Raw genomic sequence first — 18,819 nt, 5'->3', positions numbered from 1 at the left:
CTCCCCACCAAACCCCCCACCCCACCCTGACGAGGCAACAGTCCGCTGCGAAAGCCCGAACCTCGTGTGCATGCCCGTGCCTGCCCGTGTGTCCGTCGACCCGCCAGCACCCCCACCCGGCAAGTCGCATCATCTTTGTTTTTATATCTAAAAACAATGATGATGCGACCCACCAAATGAAAGCGCTGGCAGGCCGACAGACACACAAACAAACACAAACACACACACAAAATTCAAGCTTTCGCAACAAACCGCCGCCCCACCAGGAAAGAGGGAAGGAGAGGGAAAGACGAAAGGAAGCGGGCTCCAAGGGAGAGGGCAAGGAGCCACCCCAATCCCGGGAGCGGAAAGACCCACCCCAGGGGGAAAAAGGGACGGGCACACACTCGCACACACACACACATCCATCCACACATACACAGACACAAGCAGACACATCTAAAGACAAAGAGTTTAGGCAGAGATGTCAGTTGAGGCAGAAGTGCAGAGGCAAAGATGTTGTTGAATGACAGGTGAGGTATGAGTGGCGGCAACTTGAAATTAGCAGAGATTGAGGCCTGGTAGATAACGGGAAGAGAGGATATATTGAAGAGCAAGTTCCCATCTCCGGAGTTCGGATAGGTTGGTGTTAGTGGGAAGTATCCAGATAACCCAGACGGTGTAACACTGCGCCAAGATGTGCTGGCCGTGCACCAAGGCATGTTTAGCCACAGGGTGATCCTCATTACCAACAAACACTGTCTGCCTGTGTCCATTCATGCGAATGGACAGTTTGTTGCTGGTCATTCCCACATAGAATGCGTCACAATGCAGGCAGGTCAGTTGGTAGATCACGTGGGTGCTTTCACACGTGGCTCTGCCTTTGATCGTGTACACCTTCCGGGTTACAGGACTGGAGTAGGTGGTGGTGGGAGGGTGCATGGTACAGGTTTTACACCGGGGGCGGTTACAAGGGTAGGAGCCAGAGGGTAGGGAAGGTGGTTTGGGGATTTCATAGGGATGAACTAAGAGGTTACGAAGGTTAGGTGGACGGTGGAAAGACACTCTTGGTGGAGTGGGGAGGATTTCATGAAGGATGGATCTCATTTCAGGGCAGGATTTGAGGAAGTCGTATCCCTGCTGGAGAGCCACATTCAGAATCTGATCCAGTCCTGGAAAGTATCCTGTCACAAGTGGGGCACTTTTGTGGTTCTTCTGTGGGAGGTTCTGGATTTGAGAGGATGAGGAAGTGGCTCTGGTTATTTGCTTCTGTACCAGGTCGGGAGGGTAGTTGCGGGATGCGAAAGCTGTTGTCAGGTTGTTGGTGTAATGCTTCAGGGATTCCGGACTGGAGCAGATTCGTTTGCCATGAAGACCTAGGCTGTAGGGAAGGGACCGTTTGATGTGGAATGGGTGGCAGCTGTCGTAATGGAGGTACTGTTGCTTGTTGGTGGGTTTGATGTGGATGGACGTGTGAAGCTGGCCATTGGACAGGTGGAGGTCAACATCAAGGAAAGTGGCATGGGATTTGGAGTACGACCAGGTGAATCTGATGGAACCAAAGGACTTGAGGTTGGAGAGGAAATTCTGGAGTTCTTCTTCACTGTGAGTCCAGATCATGAAGATGTCATCAATAAATCTGTACCAAACTTTGGGTTGGCAGGCCTGGGTAACCAAGAAGGCTTCCTCTAAGCGACCCATGAATAGGTTGGCATACGAAGGGGCCATCCTGGCACCCATGGCTGTTCCCTTTAATTGTTGGTATGTCTGGTCTTCAAAAGTGAAGAAGTTGTGGGTCAGGATGAAGCTGGCTAAGGTAATGAGGAAAGAGGTTTTAGGTAGGGTGGCAGGTGATCGGCGTGAAAGGAAGTGCTCCATCGCAGCGAGGCCCTGGACGTGCGGGATATTTGTGTATAAGGAAGTGGCATCAATGGTTACAAGGGTGGTTTCTGGGGGTAACGGATTGGGTAAGGATTCCAATACACTTTCATATGGGCACTAATTCCTCATATCTCACTTTCATGGTACATACATGCAATGTACGTTGGTGGCAGTAAAATCATTCGGCAGTCAGTGTCAAATGCCAGTGCTCTAAATTTTCTCAAATTGTTTCTCAAAAAGAATGTTGACTTCTCCCCTGGTATTCCAATTTAAGTTCCCAAAGCATCTCCTTAACATTCTTTTTGATCAGACCTACCAGTAACAAATCTAGCAGCCTGCCTCTGAACTGCTTCAATGTCTTCGTTCAATCTGACTTGGTACAGATCCCAAACACTTGAGCAGTACTCAGGAGTAGGTAGCACCAACATCCTATATGCAGTCTCCTTGACAGGTGAACCACTATTTCCTAAAATTCCCCTAATAAACTGGTCAGCCATTCACCTTTCCCACCACAGTCCTTACATGCTTGTTCCCTTTCATATTGATCTGCAATGTTACACCAGATATTTCAATGATTTGACTGTGTCAAGCAGGACACTAGTAATACCGTATCCGAAAGATTACAGGTTTATTCCTCCTATCCATCTGCATTAACTTACATTTTTCCACATTGAGCAAGCTGCCGTTCATTGCACCAACTAGAAATATTGTCTAAGTCATCTTGTATCTTCCTACAGCAACTCAATTTTGACACCTTACTGTAAACTACAACATCATCAACAAAGAACCAAGATAGCTGCCCATCCTGTCCAGCATCTCATTAATAATTTATGTGTATGGGGAAGAAAAGTGCTCCTGTCACGCTTTCCTGAGGCACTACTAACAATATTCTTGTGCCTGATGAACACTCGTCATCGATGGCCATATACTGGGTTCTATCTTTGACCCACTCGCATATCTGTGAACTTAACCTATATGATGATACCATCATTAGCTGCCTGCAATGGGACACCATGTCAAATGCTTTCCATAAATCTAGAAACATGGAATCTGCCTGTTGCCCCTCAGCCCTTGTTCAGTATGTAACATGTGAGAAAAGGGCAAGCTGAGATTTGTACGAGTGATGCTTTCTGAAACCATGTTGGTTCGTGGACATAAGGTTATGAGTCCCAAGAAAGTTTGTTAATCTGAACTGAGAATATCTTGAAGGATTCTGCAGCAGACCAATGTTGGGGATATTGGTCTGTAATTTTGTGGGACCGTTCTTTTACCTTTCTTACATACTGGAGTCATCTGTGCTTTTCTCCAGTCACTTTGGACTTTGTGCTGCATGAGAGATTCATGATAAATGCAGGCTTGATAGGGGCCAGTGCTATAGAGTACTATTTGTAAAATGAACATGGATTCCATCCAGACCTAATGACCTATTTGCTTTCAAATATTTCAGTTGTTTCTCTGTGCCAGGGATGCTCATTACTGTGTTATCCATATGGGAGTCTGTCTGATGGTTAGTGACAGTATGTTTGTATGATTCTGCTGTGTGAACAGTTTCTTGAATTTGAAATTTAAAATTTTGGCTTTTGTTTAGCTGTCTGCAACTGCCATGGAAGACTTATCAGCAAGGATCTGAATGGAAGCATTAGACCTGCTTAGCAATCTTATATAGGACCAGAATTTTCTCAGGTTCTCTGCCACATCTTCTGCTAAGGTGTGATGCTAGTAGTCATATGCTTTGCACATAGTTCTTTTGACAGACACATGAATCTGTACTAACCATTGCTTGTCAGTTGTGCATTCTCTTCTGCTTCCTCAGCATCTTCCAGATCATATCCTTTATCCACTTACTAGTCACATAACTTTCCAGACTATGAATTCCAGTCTACTTAAACTTTGCTCATAATTCCTCTACATCCATAATACTGGAACTAAGTGATGCCAGTTCACTGTCTACATGAGATGCTAACAACTGTTTGTGTGCTCTATCTGGTAGAAAAACTCTCCTTATAATGACATTATGATTCCTAATTCTAGTTTCTGTAGGACACTGTTGATTACATCCAGCATGATTGTATCTATAAGGTCTAAGATACTTCCTTTGTGTGTGACTCCTGAGTTAACTGCTCAATAGTAGTTTTCATAAAACTAGTTCAAAAGTATTTTGAATGACTGTCTGTCTATACCCCCTGCAATGAATCCATAGACATCCCAGTATATACTCGGTAAGTTAAAACTGCCTCCAACTGGCATTCCATGATTTGGGTATTTATGCACTACTGACCATAGACTTCCTTTGAATGACTTTAGAACTGTCACAGGAGAATCAGGTGGCTGGTAAAAACATTCAACAATTAAGTTGCTTTCACCTATACCTCTTAAATGATACCAGACAATACTTTTTCAACTGCAATATCACAAAGATAGATTAGAGGCCATAGGAGGCTATGGCCTCTGGTCTGTCTTTGCTATATACTTTCCATGACTCTCTGAATATCTCAGCTCTCCACTTCAGGTTTTGAACCAGCTCTTGGTCCCAAGAATAATATGAGTCTCAGATCTTTCATGGAGACCAGTAAATTTAGGAACTTTATTACAAATACTACAACAGTTTATGATATAATTTTGTCAGTCAAAGGGCTTTTATTGTGAATGCTGTCAGGCTTACCTTGCTGTTTAGTGATTTGGGAGTGTTCATCAGAACATTTCAAACTACCGTCTAGCCTAAAAAAACCTCACATGCACTCCACATGTACTTTGCTACCCGAGTAGCTGCTTCTTTTGTGTAGCACACTCCTGACCTATCAAGGGAAGTTGTACAAATAACCACATGATACTGCAGGTCCAGGAATCTGCAGCCAAGGCATTACAGAGTTAATGAAGCCTTTGGCTGAGACCCTTCTTGTGGTCCAAATCAAACATCCTCGATCAACTCTAGGAACAATGTGCAAATTGTAAGCTCTGCCTGCACCCCACACATTGGGCCAAAAGTCTACACCACCTCCACCAGCTGCCTGTATGAACTGAGGATGATCTCAGAACCCACACAACAGGCATCATTGGTTTTGATGTGAGGCACAACGTGTAGACGATTGTACTCTGCATGCTCAATAGCCGCAGTGAACCCCCCTCCACATCTCAGATGAGGTCCCTTGCAGACATGCGGAGTGTACATTGGGTTTCTTCCAGTCCTGAACACTATCTGCCTAAAGTTCTCCATAATGCACCTAACATTGGTGTTCAATAACTAGTAAACCCTTCCCCCTCGAGTGCCTGCTTGCACCCTTCTGCAGGACTAGTAAATGCCTTGCAAGCAAAGCTTGTGGTCAAAATAAGTGGCAACTAAGGTGTCCTATGTAATGAGCCAGATTCTCCATGCTACACCTTGAGGCAGCAGCCTGAAATTGACTGAACATGGCCAAAAGCACATTCAGCTGTCCACAAACTGCAGGTAGCTGCTCCTTCACCCACACACGTCATACACACATCCTAACCATCTGACAAGACTAAGAAGTAAACTATGAAAGCAGACTGAATTGTAGATATGCAACTTGCTAGCCTCCTGATGTGCCATCATTGATGCTGATGCATTAATGAGCTATGTAGCTTGCTGTTTGATGAGCAAATACACATTGTAAACAGTACTTCTTATAAGAAGTAACCTGTTTTATGTTTTAATTCAGGCACTCCGTTACCCAGTAAAAACTTTTATTTTGTGAATAATCTTTGTTTTGTTTTGAAAGAGTAGCCAGTATCTATGTCTTTTATATGTTGTGGTAAATTATTATATAATATAATGGCATTGTACAGTTACCTCTGCAGAGTTTTAATTTATGTTTTATATGTCCAGAAACAAATTGTAGCAGTTTCTGGTTTTATAATCATGTACTAAGCAATTTTTAACATAGTGGTCAATACGTATTGACATACATAACACTGTCAAAAATATGTTCATAAAGTACCCTCAATATTTCAAGCATTTAAAAAGTTTGAGGCAGTGAGCCATGTTTCTACTCTTTGTCATTAGAGCTCTTTTTTGCAGGCTGAATACAGCTTAAATATTTTACTTATTTGCTCCCCAAAAATTATGCCACAGCTAATAACAGAATGAATAAAAGCAAAATACACTGATCTGATACATGAAATACTATATACTGATGTAAGAATTCAGATGGCATAGCATGCTGTAGACATTCTATTACTCAGTATTTTCCCATGTTCTGCCCACCTTAACTGACAGTCAACATATATTCTCAGAAGTTTTGTGCTTTCCACACATTGTGTAACTTCATTATTTAATTTTAGGTGATTGTAATCTGGCTATTTGTTACAAGTTTGTAGTGCTTTTCTCCTGTATATTAAGGGTGACTTTATTGTTTATTACACATTCATGTATGTTGCTAAGTGTGTCTTCAGTTTTCTCTCTTAGTGCTCCTAGTAATCTACTAGTGATCAGTACATTAGTCATCTACTAACAAAATTGTTTGACGATGCTTGATATTTTGTGGGAAATCATTTACGTAATAAGAAACAGAACTGGACCTAGCACAATACCATGCAGTACCTGTGTTTTTACGTATTTAGGGTCATAATAAGTAGGTTTTTTCAATATATTTGGAGCTACTTGATACGTATCTAAATTCACTTAACTGCACTCTGTTTTATAGGAATGACTGGAATCACTTTTTTCACCCCCCGCCCCCCCCTCCCCCCCACTTATTCACAGTTCGTCTAGATTATTTAACAATTTTTTGTGCCCAACTGTTTCAATGCTTATGTTAGTTAGAAGTATATACCTTTTGTATATTTTCCGCTACATAAGTTGGTGTTGATTCAGTACCTTTTCCTGATTGGAAACCAAACTGCATTGGAAAGGAGGTCATATTTATTTAAATACTGCAAAAAGGTGGGAATTTAAGGAGATGGGACCTGGATAAACTGAAAGAACCAGAGGTTGTACAGAGTTTCAAGGAGAGCATAAGGGAACAAATGACAGGAATGGTGGAAAGAAATACAGTAGAAGAAGAATGGGTAGCTTTGAGGGATGTAGTAGTGAAGGCAGCAGAGGATAAAGTAGGTAAAAAGACAAGGGCTAGTAGAAATCCTTGGGTAACAGAAGAAATATTGAACTTAATTCATCAAAGGAGAAAATATAAAAATGCAGTAAATGAAGCAGGCAAAAAGGAATACAAACGTCTCAAAAATGAGATCGACAGGAAGTGCAAAATGGCTAAGCAGGGATGGCTAGAGGACAAATGTAAGGATGTAGAGGCTTATCTCACTAGGGGTAAGATAGATACTGCCTACAGGAAAGTTAAAGAGACCTTTGGAGAGAAGAGAACCACTTGTATGAATATCAAGAGCTCAGATGGAAACCCAGTTCTAAGCAAACAAGGGAAAGCAGAAAGGTGGAAGGAGTACATAGAAGGTCTATACAAGGGCAATGTACTTGAGGACAATATTATGGAATGGAAGAGGATGTAGGTGAAGATGAAACGGGAGATATGATACTGCGTGAAGAGTTTGACAGAGCACTGAGAGACCTGAGTCAAAACAAGGCCCCGGGAGTAGACAACATTCCATTAGAACTGCTGACAGCCTTGGGAGAGCCAGTCCTGACAAAACTCTACCATCTCGTGAGCAAGATATATGAGACAGGCGAAATACCCTCAGACTTCAAGAAGAATATAATAATTTCAATCCCAAAGAAAGCAGGTGTTGACAGATGTGAAAATTACCGACCTATCAGTTTAATAAGTCACGGCTACAAAATACTGACACGAATTCTTTACAGACGAATGGAAAAACTAGTAGAAGCCGACCTCGGGGAAGATCAGTTTGGATTCGGTAGAAATATAGGAACATGTGAGGCAATATTGACCATATGACTTATCTTAGAAGCTAGGTTAAGGAAAGGCAAACCTACATTTCTAGCATTTGTAGACTTAGAGAAAGCTTTTGACAATGTTGACTGGAATACTCTCTTTCAAATTCTGAAGGTGGCAGGGGTAAAATACAGGGAGCGAAAGGCTATTTACAACTTGTACAGAAACCAGATTGCAGTTATAAGAGTCGAGGGACATGAAAGGGAAGCAGTGATTGGGAAGGGAGTGAGACAGGGTTGTAGCCTCTCCCCGATGTTATTCAGTCTGTATATTGAGCAAGCAGTGAAGGAAACAAAAGAAAAAATCAGAGTTGGTATTAAAATCCATGGAGAAGAAATAAAAACTTTGAGGTTTGCCGATGACATTGTAATTCTGTCAGAGACAGCAAAGGACTTGGAAGAGCAGTTGAACAGAATGGATAGTGTCTTGAAAGGAGGATATAAGATGAACATCAACAAAAGTAAAACGAGGATAATGGAATGTAGTCAAATTAAGTCGGGTGAGGCTGAGGGAATTAAATTAGGAAATGAGACACTTAAAGTAGTAAAGGAGTTTTGCTATTTGGGGAGCAAAATAACTGATGATGGTCGAAGTAGAGAGGATATAAAATGTAGACTGGCAATGGGAAAGATAGCATTTCTGAAGAAGAGAAATTTGTTAACATCGAGTGTAGATTTAAGTGTCAGGAAGTCGTTTCTGAAAGTATTTGTATGGAGTGTAGCCATGTATGGAAGTGAAACATGGACAATAAATAGTTTGGACAAGAAGAGAATAGAAGCTTTTGAAATGTGGTGCTACAGGAGAATGCTGAAGATTAGATGGGTAGATCACATAACTAATGGGGAGGTATTGAATAGGATTGGGAAGAAGAGAAATTTGTGGCACAACTTGATTAGTAGAAGGGATCGGTTGGTAGGACATGTTCTGAGGCATCAAGGGATCACCAATTTAGTATTGGAGGGCAGCGTGGAGGGTAAAAATCGTAGAGGGAGACCAAGAGATGAATATACTAAGCAGATTCAGAAGGAATTAGGTTGCAGTTGTTACTGGGAGATGAAGCAGCTTGCACAGGATATAGTAGCATGGAGAGCTGCATCAAACCAGTCTCAGGACTGAAGACCACAACAACAACAACAAAAGTTCATAAGTCTATCTTTTTATTTTAGTTTCTATTGTTTTTTCAAAGCCAGAAAGTAATGAGTGGCATACAATTTTCTGTATTTTCAGTGTCATCCTTTTTGAGGAGAGGTAGTAATTTAGCATATTATAAGTAGTAAGAAAAGCAACACTGTTTTTAAATGATCAGTTTATAATGTCAAATAATAGTGATGTTAGGTTCTTAATACAGTTCTTAATTAGACAAGTTGGTACTTCATCCTAACCCACAGAAATTTTGTTTCTCCATTTGTGAATTGCTTTGTAGACTTCCTCCTTCATTGTGGGCAGTAATACCATTGAATGCAGAACATATTTGTTTGGCTTTGTGGCATAAGTGGCTGTTTGAATTTCTTCCTGCAATTTTCTTCCTATACTGCTGAAGTGGTTGTTTGCCACAGTTGCATTATATTGTCAAAAATGCATTATTTTTGTTGTCATATAGTGTTTATTTACATAGTTTGCCAAATCATTTGAATCTTTTAATAGAGTGCATTTGTCCTTGATTTTTACATTTGATTTTTTCAAATTTCTGGTACCTGCTTCCTGCTTCACAGACTTCCATACTGCTTTGTTTTTGTTTTCAGCACAAGTATCCATTTGGAATTATGAGCTATCTTTGCTGCAAGCAGCATTTGCCTGTATATTTGCCTGTACCATTAATAAAAGTACAGAAGACTGGATTAGATGGGCTGTTTTTAATAGACTGAGGTACTTGAGTGTTTGAGACACTTTCTGTGATGCTTATTCTCATCCGTTTGTTTCGTTCCACTGTAGACAATGGACATAATATTTTAAGAAAAATCTCTTCAAATTTTAGTTCGAACAGAGTCACGAATCTTTTAAATTTTGACTTGCATCTACTTCTGTGCATACTGCTTCCTGTGTTTGCTATTCTATTTGTTTGATAAACTCATGAGTTTTTGGTTTATAGAATTTCCATCTACATATATGCATTTTCTTTGTTTGTACTGCAGCCACTTTAGTACTTACAATGTGACTGGAATGGTCAGATAATCCTAGATCTACTACATTCACACTACAGTTTACTTTACCTGAATTTGTTAGCACATCATCAATAGCTGTTGCTGACTGGTCTAGTAATCTTGTTGCAATAAATTGAAACTTTGAGTGATGCTTAAGAAAATATTACAGGTTGCATCAGTTTTCGGTGTATTTATATTTAAGTCTCCACATATCAGGAAGTTGCCCTTTACAGTGGATATTATATCAAGAACCTGATTTAGTTTATACAAAAATATATTATGGGATTCTGGGTATGGATCATAATATATGTAATAAACTGTTCCCAAGGTATCTATATACAGATATATTTTACCATAAAGACTGATACAAATGAATACTGCATGAAGTTCAAAGGTGGACTGAATTAAACATGGCGGCTCGTCAGAGCAGTTAATATTCCAAAGATTGTAATTTGTGTGGTCGATGTGACCTATCAATGCCTCACAGCCCCCCCCCCCCCCCCCCCCATCGCAGTACTATGAGTACTATGAGACCTGAGGGGTGGTCGTGTAGGTGTCAGCATCGGCGTGAGTGGTGCGAGGCGGCAGGCGCATGACCGGAAGCTCCATCTCCATCGAGGTGGCGTGCAGTGGGCGGCTGCTGGTCCAACTCATAATCCAAAAACCAGCGGAGGAGTGGGGCGGGGGGATGATGTGTCGGCCAACTCGGGAGTAGCGGTATGGGAGAGGAGGCACCTTGTGAGAGTGCCTTCTCCAAATGCGGACTGGGCCGTCGAAAGAAATGAAAGCTCGAACACATGACGGGTTGCACTCTTGTGCAAGGGACAAATTGTCCACTATCTTGACATTGAGTTCCTCAGTGAGGGTCAGGTCTGTGCTGTTGATGAGCAGTACAAGCACACAATTATGTAATGCCATAATCGACATGTCATTGACACGGTCAGTTGGTATGTTGCAGTGAAAAACAAAGGATGGGGCATTCGCATCTCTATTGCCAGAAATGTCTTCAAAACCTGTGAATGGGGGTGATGATGACATGTCAGAGGAACCTGCGAACTGCAGTGGTGAATCATTCTATGGATGGAGCAAACCCAACTGTAGTTTGAATGGACTTGTTAGCAAGTTCGTCAAAAGAACATGTGCTCAGGCAGTCTGACTGGGATGGCAGAGGGGTGTTGGAGTCTACAAAGACAGTCTTAAGCCTCTGTAAACGGTTTGCAGGTGATCTTCTGTCATAATGTCAAACGTCATCTCACCCTTCCATAGTACTTCAAAGGGGCTGAGGTAAGGGGTTTGTAAGGGTTGTCTGACAGTCATCCCTGAACATGACATGTGAGCAAGAGCTGAGTGTGGTCGGCACGTAAGTGTCAGGTAGGGAATGACTGACAGGTGGGTGTAGCTGTCTGTTTCTAAAGTGTGCATGCAACATTCTGATAAAGTCTGGGAAGGAGGGGGAATCCCCGGGATCTTGGGGGAGAATTAGTTCCCCAGGTAAAACCGGGTTTTCGCCAAAAACGAATTCGGAAATCGTCCCATGTAAATCTGGTTTACATGTAGAACATAGGCCCACAAACACCCACGGAAGCGCTTCGGACCAGAGATGGTCGTGACACCTGAGTGCAGTTTTAAGGGTGCAGTGCCATCATTCCACCAACCCACTGCTTTGTGGGTGGTAGGCTGTCATATGGATCTTTTTAATACCACAAAGATTACAGAGAATTGTAAAAAGTGCAGATTCAAATTGTTGACCCTGGTTGGTTGTGATGGTGGACAGACAGCCAAACCTAGCGATCCAAGAAGAAACTAATCCTTTGTCCACAGTTTCTGCTGTGATGATGGGTCAGGGGACGGTTTCCACCCAATGAGACATTTGATCTATTGTGGGCAGGATATACCTATGGCCCTCTGACAAAGGCAGGGGACCTATAAGGTCGATACATACATGACGGAAGTGTCACTTAGGGATGTCAAACTTGCCAAGTGGTGGAGAGGTGTGACGTCCTATTTTGTTTCGTTGACAGGAAATGCAGCTGCATGTCCATGTTTGACAGTCCCGTTTCACATCTTCCCACAGAAAATGCTTGGTGACAAGGTGAGTGGTGGCTCAGATGCTGGGGTGGGTGAGATTATGCAAGGTATCAAAAACCTCTCGGCACAGCGTGACTGGGAGCAAAGGCCGCAGAATGCCCATAGAAGAGTTGCACCACACTTCATGTGAAATGCCAGGGAACTGAGCCTTGGTAAACAGGAGCGAAGACTGCGGGTCCGTGAGCAAAACCTGAGTGTCCTCGTCTGAAGCCTGTAGCGTGGCGAGGTTGGATAAATTGACGATACTTGAAACGGCATTGATCCGCAAGAGGAAATCAGTGGGGATGTTCTCCATGCCTTTGATGTAGCGTACGTCCATAGTAAATTGAGAGACCAGGTCGAAGTGGCGGAAATGTCAGGAGGGGGGGGGGGGGGGGGAAGATCCTCTAGCAGGTTGCAGAAGGCATCCTCCAGTGGTTTGTGATTAGTAAGAATGAAGAAAGGAAGGCCCTCGATATCAGTGCAGAAATGTTTGATGGCCTCGTGCACCGCCAGAAGCTCTCTATCAAAAGCAGTATATTTCTTCTGTGCTGTAGACAGTTTTTTGGAGAAGAAATGAAGTGGTGAAACCGTGTCACCTTTGCTCTGTTGTAATACTGCCCCAGCCACAATGCCGCTGGCGTCCGCAGTGATGAACAAATCGGCAGATGGATCAGGGTGGGCGAGTATGACTGTGTGAGCTAAAGCTGTTTTAAGAGCACTGAAAGCCTCTAGCATGGTTTTAACGCACATAGTTTGCTTGTGAGAGAGCAAGTCCGTCAACGAGGCCTGCACATCAACGGCAGAAGGTAGGTGATGGTGGAAGTAATTTACAGTACCTAGGAAACGTCTGAGTTCTTTGTACATGGCTTGGGGTGGCAATGACGTGATAGCTTGTACACAGGATTTGTGAGGCTGTATTCCATCTGCGGAGACAGTGTAACCCAGAACTGTAACAGAAGACTGACACAATTGGAATTTTCCTTTGTTGACCTTGACATTGTTGGATGCCAAAGTCTGGAGGACTTGAGATAAATGATCTTCGTGGCCTTCAGTCAATTAGCTGAAAATGAGTATGTCATCCAGGTATGTGAATCAGAACTGGAATAGTTGTAAGATTGAGTCAATGAAATGTTGCCACATTTATGCCACATTCTTTGAACCGAGTGGCATGAAGTTCTACTGGAACAAACCGAGCGGTGTGATGATTGCAGTCTTTGGAATGCCTTCCAGTGCTATGGGAATCTGGTAATAGGCATGTTTGCAGTCAATCACACTGAATATTATGGCGCCCAATAACATATGAGTGAAATCGTTTATGTTTGACACGGGGTAATTTTCCATGACAGTGCAAGCATTTAAACGTCTGTAATCACCACACATTCGAAAAAAACCATTGTGTTTGGTGACAAGGTGAAAAGACTAATTACTATCTGATGGCTGTAGAATGCCTGCCTCCAGAAGTTTGTTAATTTGCTGCCAGGCCACATGCAACTTAATGGGGTTGAGGTGTCTAACCTTGTGTCTAATAGGAGGACTGGCATTGGTGATTATCTTGTGTGTCATTCTGTCAGTGATGGGAGAGACTGAGAACTCCATATGATGTTGAGTAACATTCTGACATGGAGTTTTGGGATGAGTGTGGTGCGATGAGGCATAGCCGTTAGCATGAGTGGGAAAAGGCAGCGTGAAAGTCACATGCCAATTACGCGAGCACGGTATGCGCATGTTTGTAGAGCTGCACGCACAGCATGGAGTGGAATGGGGCGAGCAACGACTGTCTGTTGTTAACTTTTCCTTGGGTAACCGGCGAGGGTGAGAGAGGTGCTGGCGTCATGCGAGGGACAGTGATGGCCATCGAGTTGCTCGGCTGGTGCATGGGAGAGGGGGAATGTTTATCAATAAGTGGGGCAGCTGCCTGCGTAGTGGGCATGGTTGTGCTGCATAAGCGACTGTTATTAGAGACACTGTTTGAAACTCGAGGCACTGCACGCAGTGGGTGCTTGGGCAGCGGGGAAGTCACTGAACGCGAATCTTCAAGTGCTTTGAATGTTTTTGAACTAACCTGATGAGTGTTCGAACTGATGTTTGGTGATGAAGTTCAATCTGGTGAAGGAACTGCAGATTGCAGTTTCAACACCAAGGTGCGGGCTGCAGCGAGCTCATTTGAAGTGTGAGCAATGTGTTGTTTCCGCTCATCATTCTCCCGGTGGAGGTGCACTGCTGAGTCATATTCTGAAAGTAGGTTAGTGATGCAGTTCACAATGTTGCCTGCGAGGGCAGAACACTCGTGAACTAAATCCCATGTTGTGGCAGAAATGGAAAAAGGAGTATGGGTGCTGGAGCATGGTATCTGAGTGTTAGACAGGTGGTGTAACACTGAACACTGGACTACATTCGGGGAGAGCTTGCAATGGGACAAAAAATCCATACCTAGAATAGGTTCGTAAATGTCGGTGATGTACGAGGTCCACAGGAAATGCAGAGAAGGGGATAGATGCACCATCACTTTCACAGAACCGACAGTTTGTAACGTTGATGTGTTGACATCTTGTCGGTGACAAGTCGGTAGGAGCCAATGATTGAGGTACGATAGACACATTAGCACCAGTTTCAATTAGGTCAATTAGATAAACAAACTGTGACGAAAGGTCTGTCACGTGTAAACTACTGCTCGGCTGAGGGGATGAGTGGACAGAGTGCAATGTTAGGGGATGCCTGTGAAGTTCCCCGCAAGACTCGGTATCACTTAGTTCCTGCAGTTGTCATTTGGGTGTTGGCAAGGTAACCTGCACTTCTTGGCCTTAGCCCCAAAAATCTTGTGGTACCAACAGTATGGATGAGTCGGATGTGGTGGTGGTGGTGACTGTGATAGCAGGGGAGGCTTGTCCTCAATGCTCTGTTCTGGGATGTAGACCAGGACGTATGGAGTGTGATAAAGTCTTGCGTGCTCGGAAAGAGGAGAGAGCAAATGAATACTGCCTGATGGCGAAGAAGGTGTGGAAGCAGAACAGGCCCTGCCCCTGCCTGCAGACGGCTGGTAAACAGGAGGTGTCGTGTCACACAGAGATGGGGGATGAGCTGGGTGTTTCTGGCGCAGGAGCACATACAGCTGATCTGTGATGCATAGGCGAGAACCGTTAGACTCAAAAGAGTACGGCAGTAGGTGTATCTGTAGGTCGGTAGGTAACTTGGCAGACCATACCGCCCACTGAGTGATGTCTGGCATTGTGTGTTCACTCACGAGTAACCTGAGGCAGTGCCAAAGTTGTTATGGAGTGCGGTCTCCCAGGTGCTCCTCGTACAGAATCTTGATTATAAATTCTTGTGGTGAGCAGGCAAGTCGGTCCAATATCATTTTCTTGGTGAATTCGTACTTCAGTCGCAGTGGAGGCACAAGTAGATCACAAATTAAATCCGAGTGGCCATGAGGGTGTGTGACCGAACGTAGGAACTTGGAGTTGTCATCAGTCACTTGATGCAGCTCGAAGAGGTGCTCCACCAGTGCGAGCCATGAAACTGGATTGTTCTTGTATAGGGGAGGTAGCTCGGGTATGCGGCCTGGAGGTGGAGACAAAGGTGGCTTCGGCGTATCTTGGAAGTCTCTGAAGATGCCCGAAAACAAGATGCGGCAGGCACTGTCAGTACCGTGGGAGTGAAAGTGTGAGCGGTGAGTAATGAGGACCCGTAAACTGGACTGGAAATTGCAGAAATAGCACTGACATTGTCCAACTCAGAAATGATGTGGAAGGTCAGCGTGGCAGATGCAGACGGTACTGCGGAAGAAGTGAGTGGTAGTATGATCAGAATGGAGGCCCCCCCCCTGGGTGGGGGGAGATTGCCTGGAGCTTAAAATGGCAACAAAGAGAGTTTTCCGCACACACTGGCCACGCACGCTTCGTGGTAGGACAATAAAACACTGGTGAAACCTGTTGGCAGTCACACAGTTGTAGTACAATGTTGCTGGGTGAAGAGGCAATGTTGGCTGCTATTGTACCCACATGGTTGCGAAACTGGGCCACCGATCTGGTGGTTTGTTGTGGCGAACTGGATGCATAAAAATGTCTGTTACTGATTTGTGAGGAAGGTGATGCTGGCATAACTTGGTAATAGTTGACTGCATGTGCATTTTGCACAAATGGTGGTGTTGCACATGGCACTACTGTAACTGACATTGCGGCACGTAGAGGATCAAAGCATGTGTGCAAATTTCAGTCCCTTTGAACTTCATACGAGTGATCGATCGTCACACTATTTAGCAGATCATCCACTACACTTTTCCCTTGTTGTTGTGCATAATCCAGCAAAATAAAGCCTGAGTCCATTGTTTTAGGTAACTGCGTAACACTCAGTCATTATGGAGTTGCTAAAGTAGAGGTTATCTTCGTCGGAGATCATAGATCATTGTCCTTTAGCTGAGAAATAACCGACGGCAGAAGGTTGTGTTGGCCTGGTTGCAAGAGCTGGGCCTCCAAATCCTCATTATGAATGTTTGGTGGTGTACCCTTGGTGTCAGACGTGAAACCTGTTGAATCTATATGAACGGCGTGGAAGTCGCGGAAGACTTAGAACTTTTTGTCCGGGGCACCAATATGGGATTCTGAATACGAATCATAGTATACATAATAAACAGTTCTCAAGTTTTCTGTATACACACATATTTTACCATAAAGACTGATACACATGAAGTACAAAGGCAGACTGAATTAAACATGGCGGCTCATCAGAGCAGTTAATATTCCAAAGATTGTAATTTGTATGGTCGATGTGACCTATCAACGCCATTATATTAGTGTCTCCACTAGATTATCGGCATAAACATAAGTAATTACTTTATTTACATTTGTATTGGTCCCTTAATTCCATTGCAGTTAACTGAAAATGCTTTTCTTCACTAACTGCACATAGATCTCTTCTAACATTACACGGATAGTTTTTTTCACATAGATACAGTCTCCACACTTTATACATGTTCTAATACATGCACTATTTGTAAGACATTAAGATTAGATGATTAATTTCTGATTCTTTGCACTAATGTTTAGTGATACAGGCAACATAGCCTTCTATGACCTCCAGTTCAACCTCTAATTGTTTGTTTTTTAGACACTGTATACTTTATTGTAAGATTGTTAGTTTATTTTTACTACATTCAGCACTTTCTCTCCTTCTTGTTCAGTTGTCCTTTTGAATGAGTTTGATGTCTCTATCATTTCAAACATATTCATGTATTTCATTTTCAGAGGACGTTTTATGTATATCAGTCCCTTCAGACCCTATCAGTTTCCCTTATTTCAAAGTTTTCTTTTACAAATATCCACAAGCATTTTACTTAAAGCCATTTTACCTAGTCTATTTAGGTGCATGCCATCCCTCCCCAGACATTTTTTGCTCAGAAGTTTGTTTTATTAAAGTAACATTGCTCCAAGCTTGTCACTCTGTTGCTCAATGTTACTGTTTATTTAGTTTGTGTAAGCATTACTCTCGTATTTTCTGTATAAAAGTGTACTAATTACCAGTGTTGAGCCTGTGTACATACTTTAGCTGAGAAAATTAAATTTTGTGCTTTGTTTACAATTTCTTCCTGGCTGCTGCTATGAGTAGAATTTGTCCCAAAATGAATTTTAAATCATGGTTTAAATAGAGTATGAAAGACTTTTTTGATAGGCAACTCCTACTCTATAGCTGAATAGTTTAACAGAGACTGTTAAGCCACTTAAGTAAAATCTGCTAGATTTCTGTTTTGACAGCACTTGGTCACAAAAGTCAAGATCAGGCATTTTGTGTATGATAAATTTATTAACAGTGCATACCAATGGTTCATTAAGATTCTGTAAATATTAGCTGTTCCAGTTTACCACATTGTAATCACCTGTTTCGACAATTTCCTGACAAATGATCAGGATAGTAAGTATTATATTCAAATGTTTTATGTTTAACTTTCAAACATGGTCAACACCCACAAGAATCATCTCATTTTCTGGGTCTATGGAATGAAAAGTGAATCGAATCTAATCTTCGAACTTTATCTCAGGATCATTTATATTTTTGTAGTTGGCATGTTTTGTGTTGACAATATTTTGAAATGTCTGCACATTTGCTGTGATCACATGCCAGGGTGAACAAAAATATCACAATTTGGAACCACCACATTTTCAATATTGAGTTACCAATATCAAGAAATTTATTTCTGTTATCTTGTCAGACAAATCAATTCCATGTTTTTCTTTTTGCTTTTTTGTCACTCTTCTCCAGCTGCATTTATTTATGGATTTTCCAAGTGATAAGTTCTCTGCATCTTTTCTGCTGCAATTTGTGCATGCTAATATTCACAATTTTCTGTAGCCCTTGGCAACGAATTTCCACGTACACAGTATGCTGAGTCACTTGCTAACTGATACTTTGATTTTTTCAAGGATTTAATCTCCTTTCTGAGAGATCCAGTTTTATTGTTTCATCTCTAGACTTTACTGTAAACAATAGTTCAGTTGTTTCACACTGTAAACACTCAGAGCAAACCAAGGAAAATCACCACTTATGAATTTTAAACACATTTTTGTCAAAATGAAACAATGGAAACACTAGGTAGAATTATCAACAATAATGGAAAAGACAGATGACTACTTGCCATAAAGATGACATGTTAGGTTTGCAGACACGCACAATTGAAAGGACACTTACATGAAGCTTCCGGGAACAGCCATCATCAGTAAAAGAGAGGCACACACGATTCATACACACAGGCAAGCACACCTCAGGCACACATGTCCACAAGCTCCAGCTTTCCGGGTGAGAATGCAAGTATCATGTGGAATGCGAGCAGGAATCGGGAGGGAGAAGGGACAGTACTCTATGGTTGGGGAGAGAGACAA

At 42.6% G+C, this 18,819-nt stretch overlaps 1 protein-coding gene across 3 annotated transcripts in view; it reads left to right on the top strand.

Annotated features, from left to right (window-relative positions):
• Positions 1-18,819, top strand: part of LOC126458569 (serine protease snake-like) — a 720,709-nt gene that overhangs the window by 49,392 nt on the left and 652,498 nt on the right. The window lies entirely within an intron of this gene.

Source organism: Schistocerca serialis, chromosome 2 (genome assembly GCF_023864345.2).
Source record: "Schistocerca serialis cubense isolate TAMUIC-IGC-003099 chromosome 2, iqSchSeri2.2, whole genome shotgun sequence".
Lineage (NCBI taxonomy): Eukaryota > Metazoa > Arthropoda > Insecta > Orthoptera > Acrididae > Schistocerca > Schistocerca serialis.
The sequence above is the reverse complement of the archived record's forward strand: the minus strand, read 5'-3'. Positions and strand labels throughout refer to the sequence as shown.